The sequence below is a fragment of the Lissotriton helveticus genome, chromosome 10 (genome assembly GCF_964261635.1).
Source record: "Lissotriton helveticus chromosome 10, aLisHel1.1, whole genome shotgun sequence".
NCBI lineage: Eukaryota > Metazoa > Chordata > Amphibia > Caudata > Salamandridae > Lissotriton > Lissotriton helveticus.
In genome coordinates, this window is record NC_136071.1 from 634,311,583 (window position 1) to 634,324,318 (window position 12,736).

Sequence of the window (12,736 nt, forward strand, 5' to 3'; positions counted from 1 at the left end):
TGCGAAGTAATATGCCACGCGATGGTCCGCAAATTGAAAATATGCAGATGGGGAGACCTGTATATACAAGGCACATTCCGCACGGCTGAACAGTTTTTTGGGGATGTGCCTCCTTCTTGTATGGAAACTTTCCTATTTACCAGACTACGGCAAAATGTCCAGGCCATAACCCCCTCCTTCCCCACAGAGCCTGATACATTTGCTCCACTTCATGCTCTAGTACAACCTGACGCTCCTCGGCACGTTGTATCCATGCTTTATAAACACGCACAAACAGCGCCCGGCGTTGCCCCTGTCAAAGCTAGATTGGAATGGGACAGAGACCTGGACTCACCTCTCACGGACGAACAATGGGAAGCCAGCTGCACTCAAACACAGGCGATCACAAGCAACAATAGACTACGGCTACTTCATTATAAATTCCTTCACAGGCTCTATCACACACCTGATAAACTGCACAAATTTCACTTACGTGACTCTGACTGCTGTCTCCATTGTGGCGCGGCTGGTGCCGATTTCATACATCTTGCATGGTTCTGCCCACAGATTGCTAGGTACTGGGAACAAGTCTTTGCGGGCCTTACAAGCATGCTCGGTGTGGCACTCACTCCATGCCCACTCCAGGCACTTTTGGGGCTGACGCAATCTGTGGTTACTATACACAAAAAATTTCTAGCCCTCAGCCTGTTGCTTGCTAAGCGCTTAATAGCGTGCCGCTGGGGTAGAGGCCGAGCCCCCAAGTGTAAATGTTGGATTCATTCTTTGTCCACATGGCAGGAGAGATTATACGATTATGCCTAACTCCTACCCCCCAACTCACAGCCAAAAGACATATGGGTGCCACTCACAACATACCTTCTCAAGTTGAGAGCAGAGGAGGAGGAGGATCGGACAGGGGAGAATCTACCCATTGCAACACCACCCACTGCAATATCCGAGTGAATCTTCACCCGCATACACTCCACATCTGCTCACCTGCTTATTTTGCTACACCTGTAATTTTTTCTAGCTCTGTCTGCCTATAGAAATAGGGTTGAATGAGGTTCCTTTATTGGGGTCACTGCTTGAATATCATATCTCCTCATTAATTTATGAACCGGCTGGATACAGGAGATGAAGGCCATCTCTTTTTTCAACAGATGTGACTTCGCAACGCACATAGACTGCTTCCGGACTACTCTGGACATTTGCTTCCTATGATATAAATCTATGTTCTGTAAAGGGGGGGAGGGAGAGGATGGGGTAAACGTTGGTTAATTTTTCAGTATTGGATAACTGTCCGGTACAACACAGCAGGGAAAGATGCTTAAACTTTGCTTTATGATGCTCAATGGCACTACCTGTGTTTATTGCATTGATGTACCATGCTTCATGAGTCAATAAAAGTTTTTTAAACTTAAAAAAAAAAAAAACTTCCGAAAAGGCCAAGGAGGCTAAAGGTCTTTACCAAACCACCTCTCAGAGGAGGCAAAAACTCCCCTGAGCACCCATTCCTTCTCATGGCAACATACATCTACAAATAGGAACCCGCACAAACAGACGACCTCCATAAATCATATCATACAACAACTACAACATGCCCACAATACATATAAAGGGCTTAAAATAAATAAATACTATGATGTTGGCACTGTGGCATCAGAGTAGATTGCTTTGAAAGTATTGACAACTACATCATTGAATTGTCATTGGCGAACACGGATCATGTGTGTGTGCCATGACATAGGCCTATCTCACTGATTGTTGTGTTTTTGAACTCTGAGGAGTGCCTAAAACGCTACGCTCATAAAGGTAGAAGACCTTTGTCAGGAGTTATGTGGTACAAGTGCAGTGGTGGCAGCATAATGTGTAGTGATAAAAGAGTGAACAAGCCTTTTTTTCTGTATCACTGGAATGAGTCCTATAGCCTCACTTATTAAAGTTCTGCTACTGGGTGCTTAATTCACATAAGCTTGGTGTGCAGTGCTGTGCAATGCATGCCTGCTATACATATATTGGGTGCATGCGTACCTGTGAATGGTACAATACATGGAAGATGTAGTGTTGTGTGGTGTGTGTGTGTGTTATATATATTCTGAGTGTATTTGTGTCTGTGAATAGTACATTACATGGAAAGTTCTAACATATTGGGAGGCCCAGTGCTAACTGGAGGAACATAAGAAAACAGAGGAATCCCACCCACACATATTTGTGGATTGCTGCATTCCTGTGAGCTGGGTGGGACACACTGAAGGAAGGAAGAGCCAAGCTCCGAAGTATACTTCAAAAGGTGTTCTTTGATTCAGAGATAGGTCACTAGGAAGGGGCCTGGGCACATCTCAGGACAGAGATGGAGCTAGTAAGGGCTGAGGCCCAGAGGTAAAATTTAGATGCACATTCCAGTGTCATACCAGAGTTGGAGTCGCTCCTGCTGTGACAGACTGCTTTCTAGAGGAAGAGAGGGCAGAGGAGTCGGCACTTCAAAAAGAAGCAGACCCCCAAAATAGACTATAAGAAGGGGAGCTCAAGGCCCTATAATTTGTCAACTGTCAATCAGCCAGTCATGCTGTGCAGAGAGGAGGAGCTCTGTAAGACTTCTCCCTGTGTATAGGACTGGGGGCCAAGGCCTGCCAGTCTGACAACAGAGTGATGGAACATCATCCAGGGAATCCAAGACCATCTGCCGATGGAGCCAGGAGCACCAATGCCTCCTTGCTTCCCATGAACAACGTGCCCTGTCAGGAAGAGGAGTGCTGGTCCAATTGGTGATCATGGGAATTGGATCCCTGCATCCATCAGATCATTGCCTGTGTGCATGGAGAAGTGTGCAACTCCTGTATGCTAGAGGAGGGACGCAGTGAAGTGAGTTGTGAACTTTGCTGCTCTGACTGAGTCATCACCCATATGCAGAAGTGAAGTTGGAGACCCTCTATGCCGGTAAAGGGGCTGGTGTGAAGATTGCTGGTGTGCCGATCAGGCCGTATATCCCATGTAGAGAGTAAGGATGTGACCCCATATGCCGGGTGGGACCACCAGGACAGGGCATGGAGAGTGGTCTGGTTGAGAACGTTGTGAGGTGGAGGTCACCGTAGTGACCCGAGTGGGCCCAAGTCTCAACTGAGGACCAGCTCCGGAAGTATCACACCACCCCAACCTGTAGATCGTAAGAAACTTACCATTGTGGACTGGGCTGCTTCCGCAGGATCACGTGTCAGGGACTCAGTGACACCCAACCTCCAGAGCAGCTTGTGAAGAACTTACCAGCAACAGTCTCTGCAGCTTCAGAGCTCATGAAGGGGGAGAGCTTGAAGACTACAGCCATTCAAATCCTGTTGGTGCTGTAAGGCTGATTTTCGGGCCAGATGGCCCCCTGGGGAACCATATAGCGTTTCAGTACTGGAACACTTTAGACTTTAATAAGACTTTGAAGTGGGACTCCTGAGATTTGGACTACTATGGGGCTTAACCTGAAAGTTGCCTATAGTGAATGAGGAATAACAACTATGTCTAGCAAGATGGGAGTGAGATTCAGGGACCCATCTGTTGAACTCCAAGAGTCCTGATCTTAAAGAACTGTGGGCCAGATGTATGACCATTCCAAATTGCGACGTTTTGCGACTCGCAATTTGCAACTAGCAAACTGGAATATACAACGTGTCCAAGACACTGTTTGCGATTATCAAATGGGTCGCTAGGGACCTGCCTCATTAATGTTCATGAGGCAGATTGCAATTTGCAACCCATTGGGAATGGCCTACAAATATGGGGACAGCAGACTCCACATGTCTGTGCTTGCTTTTTAAATAAAGAAACTTTTTTTTTTGCAAATGCAGCCCATTTTCCTTAAAGGAAAGCAGGATCAGTTTAAAAATACAATATGAAAAGTTTCATTTTCATTTTTTAAGGGCAGTCAGTGATTCGTGGGACCACTACCTGCTCTTAAAAAATATTTTTGAAACCATTCACAAAGGGGAAGGGATCCCCAGGGGACCCCTTCCGGTTTGCGAGTGGCTTGCCACCTACTTGAACTATGTGGTAAACTGGAAGTATTTTGCGACCCCAAGTGTGGTCGCAAAACAATTGTACATACAAGTGTGACTCGCTATTAGGAAGGAATGGCCTTGGCATGCCTCTCCCTAATTTCAACTCACAAACCCTATTTGGAGAGTCACCTACTCACAAAATAGGGTTTATACATACCACAATCCTTTTTGGCAGTCGCAAATGGGCGGATTCCCCATTTGCGACCTCTAAAAATGGTCGTACATCTGGCCCTGTGTGTATTGTTTGTGAATGCCATATTTTACTCTGTGTTCATATATAAACACTCCCTTTATCATAAAAATATTATTTGAATGTACAATCAATCAATATACACATTTCTCGGTTTTAAGATTACAAACCATAAAAGCAGTACAAGGCATAGGATAACACATCCAATAAAATCAACCCTCGATAAATGCAGGTTAAGCTAAAAAACATACTATATGTAAAAATACATATAAAAGACCACAAATCGTTTAAAACAGCGTCATGCAACAAAACATTTAGCCACAGCTTTTTCACAACCTTACGGCAACTTTTTAAAAATGAAGGATGTTAAGGAAGATATCCCATGTAGGCATTTGTAAATAAATTAAGGCAGGTCGGACCTGGATAAAGTTAGCCCTTTTCAGTATTTTAAAGAAGGTATAATTTCCTGGGAAAAGGGTAAAAACTGCAGGACATAGTAAAATGTAGCATGTCCTGCGGAGACCTATTGTCGCACCCACAGGGCAAAAGCTTATGGCCCCATTTCCCACAACGAGGATAGGCTTCCAAAAAGGGCAATAGGTCTAACCAAAACCTTGTTAATAAAAAACAGTCAATAAAGCTCCCTCTTTCCTATACAACATCCTCTGTCTAAATAATGGTCTTTCACCAGATTATAATCCTTCTTGCAAATCCCATCTGGGTTACTAGATAAACCTACCATTCCTAGACTCATGGGAGAATCTCAAATATATTTAAACCAAGGGATATGAAGGAAATGATCAAGAGACAAACAATACTTTATAACATCCTTCCGCAATTGGATTCCAGGCTAGGACCAAATGCTAACCAAAAGGGTGAGCGGGTAAAAGGCCATAGTGTCAGTTATATAAGCCAATCCCATTTCTTTGTGCACCGAGAGTGCAGGGGCACTTTGCTGGATGCACAAGAAACTTCTCAAAAAGGCATTCTCAACTGTTTGCAGCTCATCCAGGTTGGTGTATCACCAGATCTCTCTCCCATTTTTAAAATACAATTGGCCCTATAAATCTGTAGATGAGCCCCTGTGGGTCTTCTGCCCAGCCATGATGCACGATTAAAAAAAAGCAGCAGTTGCCCTTACAAAGTTCTCCCTCTTCCTGTTAACCAGGGGACGCCAAATGAAGGCAGAATCGATCAACACGCCCAGATAAGAAAACACTAACCTTTGACACAGAAGACGACGGAACGTTTTAACCCCTCCCATGCCCATGACGAGCTCAGCTCGTCATGAGCCACGGTGTGGCTAATTCCCCTGCTGTGCTGAGCGTTCCATTAAACAGGCGTGGTCATGACGAGCTCAGCTTGTCATGATCACCGGAGCCCAGTGGCTGTGCGCGCCCCCCAGCACAGCAGGGGAATAGCCCCAGCAGCCAAGGGGTTAAAGTGGATGATTTTTGTGGAACGAGTATGAACCACCATCACAAAAGATTTGTTATCGTTCACCGATCGATCCAACTCCTCCATGAAATAAACAAAGGAATTCAGCAGAGACCACAGTCCCCTGGATGTTCTAGCCATCAGAACAGCATCATCTGCGTATAGTAAGACTGGTAAGCAACTCTGCCCATCCTGGTCCACCCCCATAGATAGCATGATCTGCCAAACTTGTGATCTAATAGCGCAATAACATGCTGATGAGAGGTCCATAAATGCTTAAATGAATGGAACCAGGGCAACCAACAGTATAATTGCTTTAGGACCAGATATAAGTTCAGGCATTGATTTACTGTTGACTGCCCATGATGGAATCCATACTGAACTTCAGATAAGACATTATTAAAATGGGGCCAGTTAGAAAGTGTTTAGAGGAGAATACGTTCCACCACGTTGACCACCATATCAAGCCCGTCCTGCCCCCTCCCTGGGGGTTTTATTCAGCAAGAACCAACAAATTGTGGTGCACACTGAGTGTGGGCACTAAAAGGGCTCCAAGGTATCACAAAATTAGAAACAAAATACAGATACAAAAAAAAATCAGTAAATGACTCACAGACCCTTCCTGTAAAGGTGGGGTTAATATCCTTCCACCTGGGCGATGTACTGTTGTGGACCCTGTTAACCTCCCTTTTGGATATTGCGGCTGACGCTGAGTCATATCAGTCTTAGCCTACTCCAATATTCACGTACACTCTCGTCGATATAGGAGTAGGTTAAAGCCATGTCGGCTGATTCTTGGAGCTAACAATTGCATCAAAACTCTGGACTTTTGTTGACTCAATGTCCATTATGGCCATTATCAGGTGCAGACGGTCACTTGACCTAACTGAAGAGGATGAGCCTACGCCAGACATGTTAAAAACAGAAGGGTCTGCAGAGCACAAGGGCTGTGTCAGGTTCTGTTTAAAAAGTTCCTTTTCAATGGCTGCTACACATGAACTTATAGGTTCCAATTTGGCCTCAAATGCTGCAATTAAAGAGTCATGAAAACCACCCTGACAGACTTTGCCGTGACCAGGGAGGCAGAATTACTAGACAATAAATTATCATTAACCCTTGGACGCTCAGGCTTACTGCCAGTAATCAAGTGTTTCCTTTTACCACCAGCCCTAGAGGCCTCCAAAAATTCAGTCTTGGGAACAGGTGGCAGCGAGTTGTCGAAGTAATGCAAGCACATAAAGCACGGCGGGACATCTGCAGCAGGAGAAGCAGGCGTGATATAATCCCAACCTTTGCCCGGCACAAGGGCTGGTGTAATGGGCCCAAATCCTGAATAGGGGAAACGAGTAAGGGGGTGCCACGTGAGCCAGGAGGTAAGAGAGGAAGGGGAGAGCGACCAGCTCAATTTGCTTGTCACGGACCCCTGCAGCCCACTGTACAATCATTTATTGCTGCTGCTGAAGGTAGTTTGAGTTCACCACCTGAATCTACCTCCTCCTCCCTGAGAAGCCCTTGACTGCTTGACCCATTCTAATAGTGATATCCAAAAGCTGAAGAGGTACATGGCCCAGTGGCTCAGGATCCATAGTAGGTTGGTCCACACTATTGGTCCAGCTTATATGGTCTGATGGATCAGAAAAAAGTCTGATCTATCTGACATGGAGGTCACTGCCCCTGAAAGAAACGAGACAATTATGTGAGAGTCAAAAGGAGAGTGATCCCTCAAGTCCTCAGGAAATGGACTGATAGAATTGGAAAAGGCCCCTGAGATTCCAGCAGGTGTTTCATGGAGGCAGCTCCAACTCACGTTCCTACAAGATCTAGATTTAGATCTGTAAAGAAGGTTGCAGGGTCACTTACTTCTTTGACAACTGAGCCGTCAGCATCTGAATGGCCACCCAACAATTGTGCCACAGATGTATGACCTAAGAGTCTAGCTTGGCAAGGGTATTGGCCTCCTGATGCATCTTTGTGTTAGAAATTGGGTTGTAAGTTGACTGGGGTAGGAGCCCTAGTCAAGCAACAACCACAATCCTAGTCATGGTAAGAAGCAGTGAAACCCTAAATTAACCTGTGCTCACCCTCTGGTTGCTTGGCACAGAGCAGTCAGGTGAAATTTAAAGGCAACGTGTAAAGTATTTGTGTAACACTTCAAACAGTAAAACTGTGAAACACCCCACACAAACATATTTTACATCAGGTTAGAACTCAATTTAATAAATAAAAGAAGACAAAAGCGACAGAAATCCCAACATTTGAACTTGAGATAAGATTTTTCAAAGAATTACTATAAAATATTGCTCAGAAGCAATAAGCACTAATCAGGTCAAGCCAGACTGCGTCAAAGTAAAGAGTTCAAGCTGACCACGAAGGAACGCTGGCCGGATACAGGGACCCAGTGAGGCCTGCTAAAAAAAGTACCTTAACTCTGGTTGCATCAATGGAGATGCAGGGTGCAGCCCATCAATGCGTCGGTGTTCCCCACACAGTAGGGGTGATGCATCGATTTTCTCCACGCAGCAGCGCCGATGCTTCAGTTCCAAAGCATTTATGCCACTTCTGAGATGCATTGGTTTTGAATGCAATGCACCAGGTTTTTCGATGCAGTAGAAGTGACGCGTCAATCGTCTCCATGCAGTGGCAGCGATATGCTGCTTCCAAAGCGGTGGTTCCTAAGGTGATGTGCTAATTCTGAGGGTGGTGCACCAGTCCTGTTACCATAACAGTGGCCTATACGTTGATTCTGCTCTTGCAGCAGTGTCCGTTCTGCTAGAGCAAACACATTAGGCCCACTTCCAAGGGTCCAGGACTGGGGTGGCACCACTTGGCAGGACAGACTCACAGATCGCACAATCTAGGTGTAGGAGCAGAATGGTTTGAAATCTTTTGTGGGCCTTAGAGAGAGCAGCAGGGCAGCACAGCAAGGCAGGAGTCCAGCAGAGTGACAGTTATTTAGCAGCACAGCAGTTCTTCTTCCTGGCAGAGTGGTCACCAGTCCAGAAGTGTACTCAAGTCATGGTGTCAGAGGTCCAGTACTTATACCCAGTTGTGCCTCTGAGGTGGGGGAGACTCCAAAGACAGGTCTTTGAAGTGCACAGAGGTCCTCTCTTCCTGCCCTGGCTTCAAATTCACTATCAGAGGTAAATCACCTTTAGTGTGGGGACAGGAAAATGCCTATTCAGGTGTAAGCAAAGCTGGGTCCAGCTCTTCCCTCCCATCCTTCCAGGATAGCCAATCAAGTCACAACTAGGTTCCCATTATGTCTTGCTGTCTAGAGGGAATACACAAAGCCCACCTGTCATGCACCCCCAGACTGATCAGAGACAGGCCGCAGGCACCAAAAGGCTAGAGTAAGAAGATGGCATCTTTCTAAAAGTGGCAAATCCTTAACTGTAATTTAAAATCAACTGCACCATAAGTTAGGATTTTAAATTAGGATTCCAGAGACGCTAGACTTGGAGGGTCTTATCTCTTCCCAATTGGAAATATCACTTATAAAAGGTAATAAGGTAATTCCAATCTTACCCTATGGGGGAGATAGGCCTTGCAGTAGTGAAAAGTGACTTTGGGAGTTTTTCACTACCAGGACATGTAAAACTTAAAAGTACATGTCCTGCCTTTTGAATACATTGAACCCTGTCCTTTGGGTTGTCCAGGGCCTCCCTTAGGGGTGACTTCTATGTATATAAAGGGAAGGATTGGGCCTGCAAAAAGTTTATTATGCCAGGTCAACATGGCCTGGTACAATTGTGCATACAAGCTCTGTAGTGGCATGCCAGAGACATGGTTAAAGTGCTCGGATGCTGTAGGCCCACTAGTAACTAAGAAGAACAACACAGGGTCGTGGCTCAGACCCAGTAAGGCTAAGCCTATATTAGCAGGAAAACAACACAAGTGCCAGTACTGGACTCTATTTAACACTATTTAAACCAACCTTTATGAATTAAACATACCGGTCCGTCTTTTGAATTTACGTCATTGAATTTTATTGAATAGTTTTTTGTATAGGTGAAACCATATTACTTCATAGAGACTTCACTTTTTTTGTTTTGCATAAACAAACATTTGGAACAAAAAGTACAATTTAAGAATTACCTATACAATCTGTACATTACATATACATATTTACAATATATCCAACATCCATTCTAAGCTACCATTCATACCACAAATATCATACATACACATAACCTAATTGGAGTTCCTAATGTCAAAGAAACAAATATAGCCGTCTCTGTTAATGATGTCCTATTTGTGATTTTATCAGTCAACAGTCTTATTTTATTGGACAAGTCATTTAAGGAATAAATCCTAATTTTTCAGAAAGATGATTTCTTTATGTTAGCTCCAATTGACAAAAAGTACCGACAAAACTGGTCTACAAAACTGGTCGACGCGTTTCGAACCCCCAATTGCGGGGTTCTCTTCAGGACCAACACTTTTACTAATGGGTCAAATTCCACAAGTATATTGGATGGGGGTGGACACAATGGACAATCTATTATCGTGTGATGTTTTACATTCGCATTGATGTGTATTTTGGAGCCCGGAGTGTAGGGGTGGAAGGACAAGCCTGCGACCGCGAGAATGCGAGGGCTCTTCACTGCCTCCTTACGCCAATATTCAATCTTTGTTCTTTTTTTGTTTTTTTGACGGTCTGCGTCTTCACTCTGCCTTTCTCTGACCTGCTAACGGCTTCCGGGTTGACGACCAGTTTTGTAGACCAGTTTTGTCGGTACCTTTTGTCAAATAGAGTCCAGTACTGGCACTTGTGTTGTTTTCCTGGTAGGCCCACTAGTAGCATTTAATTCACAGGCCTTGGGTAGAGGGGGTACTACTTTACTAGGGACTTATAAGTAAATTAAATATGCCAATTGGGATGAACCAATGATACCATGTTTAGGGGGGAGAGCACACGCACTGTAGTACTGGTTAGCAATGTTAAAGTGCACAGAGTCCTAAAGTCAATAAAAACGAGGTCAGAATTTATGAATTATTTACTTATTTGGACACTTGGTTTCATGTGAGAATCGCTCCTGAAGGAGCATCTTGGCGCTGCGCTGCACAAGGGGAAAGAGGACAGTCTAAAATAGCCAGGTCTTTAGCCCCTTCTTGAAGAAAGTGACATCAGGGCAGGAGTGAAGGCCGAAAGGAAGTTTGTTCCAATGATATGGAGCAGTGTGGGTGACGCTCTGCCCCCATATCTTGAGGTACTGATGTGACGAATCACCAAGCATAATTTGTCCGATGATGTCAACCACCTAGACGGGCGATAAGGGTTTAGTAAAGATGCCAGGTGAGCTGGTCTCGACTTAATGAGGGCTTTGTGTGTCAAGCAACAGAGTTTAAAGATGACACGCTTCCTATCAGGCAGCCAATGCAGCTTTCTGAGGAGAGGAGCAGAAGGCGAGCATGAAGGGACGTTACAGATTAGTCGCACTGTGGTATTCTGAATCACATGCAGTTTTGCTAGCAGGGTATCATTTACCGAGGTCAGCAAAGCGTGTACATAGTCCAGGCGGCTGGTGATAAGAGCCTGGACCAGAGATTCCTAGCCATATGAGGAAGCCAGGGCAGGGCTTTTTTAGAAGCCTCAAGGTAGCAAAGCATATGCCACAGGTGGAGTTGACATGAACTTTCATAGAGAGAGATTGATCTAGCCTCCTGCCCAGATTTATTACCACCTGCTTCGGTGTAGGAGCCATTCCAATGTGTGCGGGCGAAGAGTTGGCTGACCATATCTCAGAAGCCTTAACAAACATGAACTCCGTCTTGTCGCTGTTTGATTAGAGGCAGTTGTTCCTCATCCAGACAGCGACCTCCGACTTGCAGGTTGTGAATTTGCTCTTTACCATGTCTGGATCAGGGCCAAAGGAGAACAAAAGTTGAGTTCTCAGAAAAGTGGAGGAGGTAGGCAAAGCCTCAGTGGAAGACCTCCCTAAGGTTGTCAGGTCTAACAGGGTGAATGGATGATGTGCCTACAAATTGGAGGAGGCAGACCTCCTGAGCTTTTCCATGGAACAAGGCTCTGCGATTAGAGACTGGGAGGCACTTTTCCCCTTAAGTGCCATCTTCACAGTGCAGAAGATGGTTTGAATTGTGGGAATTGAGCATGGGGTTGTTAGGAGAGGGGCTAGTGTGGTCAGGTTAGGGCTGACCACAACCCAAGTCACTCTATTCACCGAAGTAAACTGAGATTTTGCTGCTAGATTCAAGGCCAAATCTTTATGTAATGGTCCCGCAGCATCACCCCAAGGTGAACACTGGCTAGATCCCAAAGTGCAATGGCAGATGGGGACCGCAGTGCAAAGATGAGGAGCCTGGCTAGACTCAATGCTGTCACTGATCTCTAAAGCTAGAAAGAGGTTGATCCCTCTGTGGACTTTGACAACCAGATCCAGATAATAGAAGTTATCCAGTACTAGAGTGAACATGTGTTTGCGTCTATGTATTTTTCCTTTCCTGGGTTACTTGCATCAACTCTATAAGACAAGTGAAGATGGCCTTCACGGAGGTGGCAGAGGGCACTTCCTCTGTGGCACAAATGTACTGTACTGTGCAGTGCACCAGGACACTTAAACCGTGTACTCAGTTCCTCTCTCACAACAAAAAAGTTGACTCCGGTGGGAGGAATGCACCCTTACTCTGCATGCCAATCAGGATGTTGTGGAAGTACCTCTTAACAATGGTAGCAGACAGAGCGAAGATGTATTCCACGAGATTATTTCCTAAGCAAGACAGAGGTTATGAAAGGAAGCAGCTGCAAACAATCAGCGGCAAGATGCACTTAACTTAAAAAGAAAGAATGGTGCAACAAGCTAATAGATAAAGGAAAGGACTGACAGGTAACTTATAAAGCACAAAATGCGACCACAAAGAATATACTGAAACTAAGCCGACAACTGACAGTTAAAAGTTAGGGGGCAATCATGGTCATAAATAAACCGATTCGGGGGAGTTTCTGAAAGGATCCAGTGTTATCCCGCGACCTTAAGGTAAGGTGGAAAGTTTCAGCACTTCGCAGCGAGATTTGAGAGAGCACACCCACCTCAGAAGGTGCAATAGGGCAGAAGGGATGGTGAGTGGG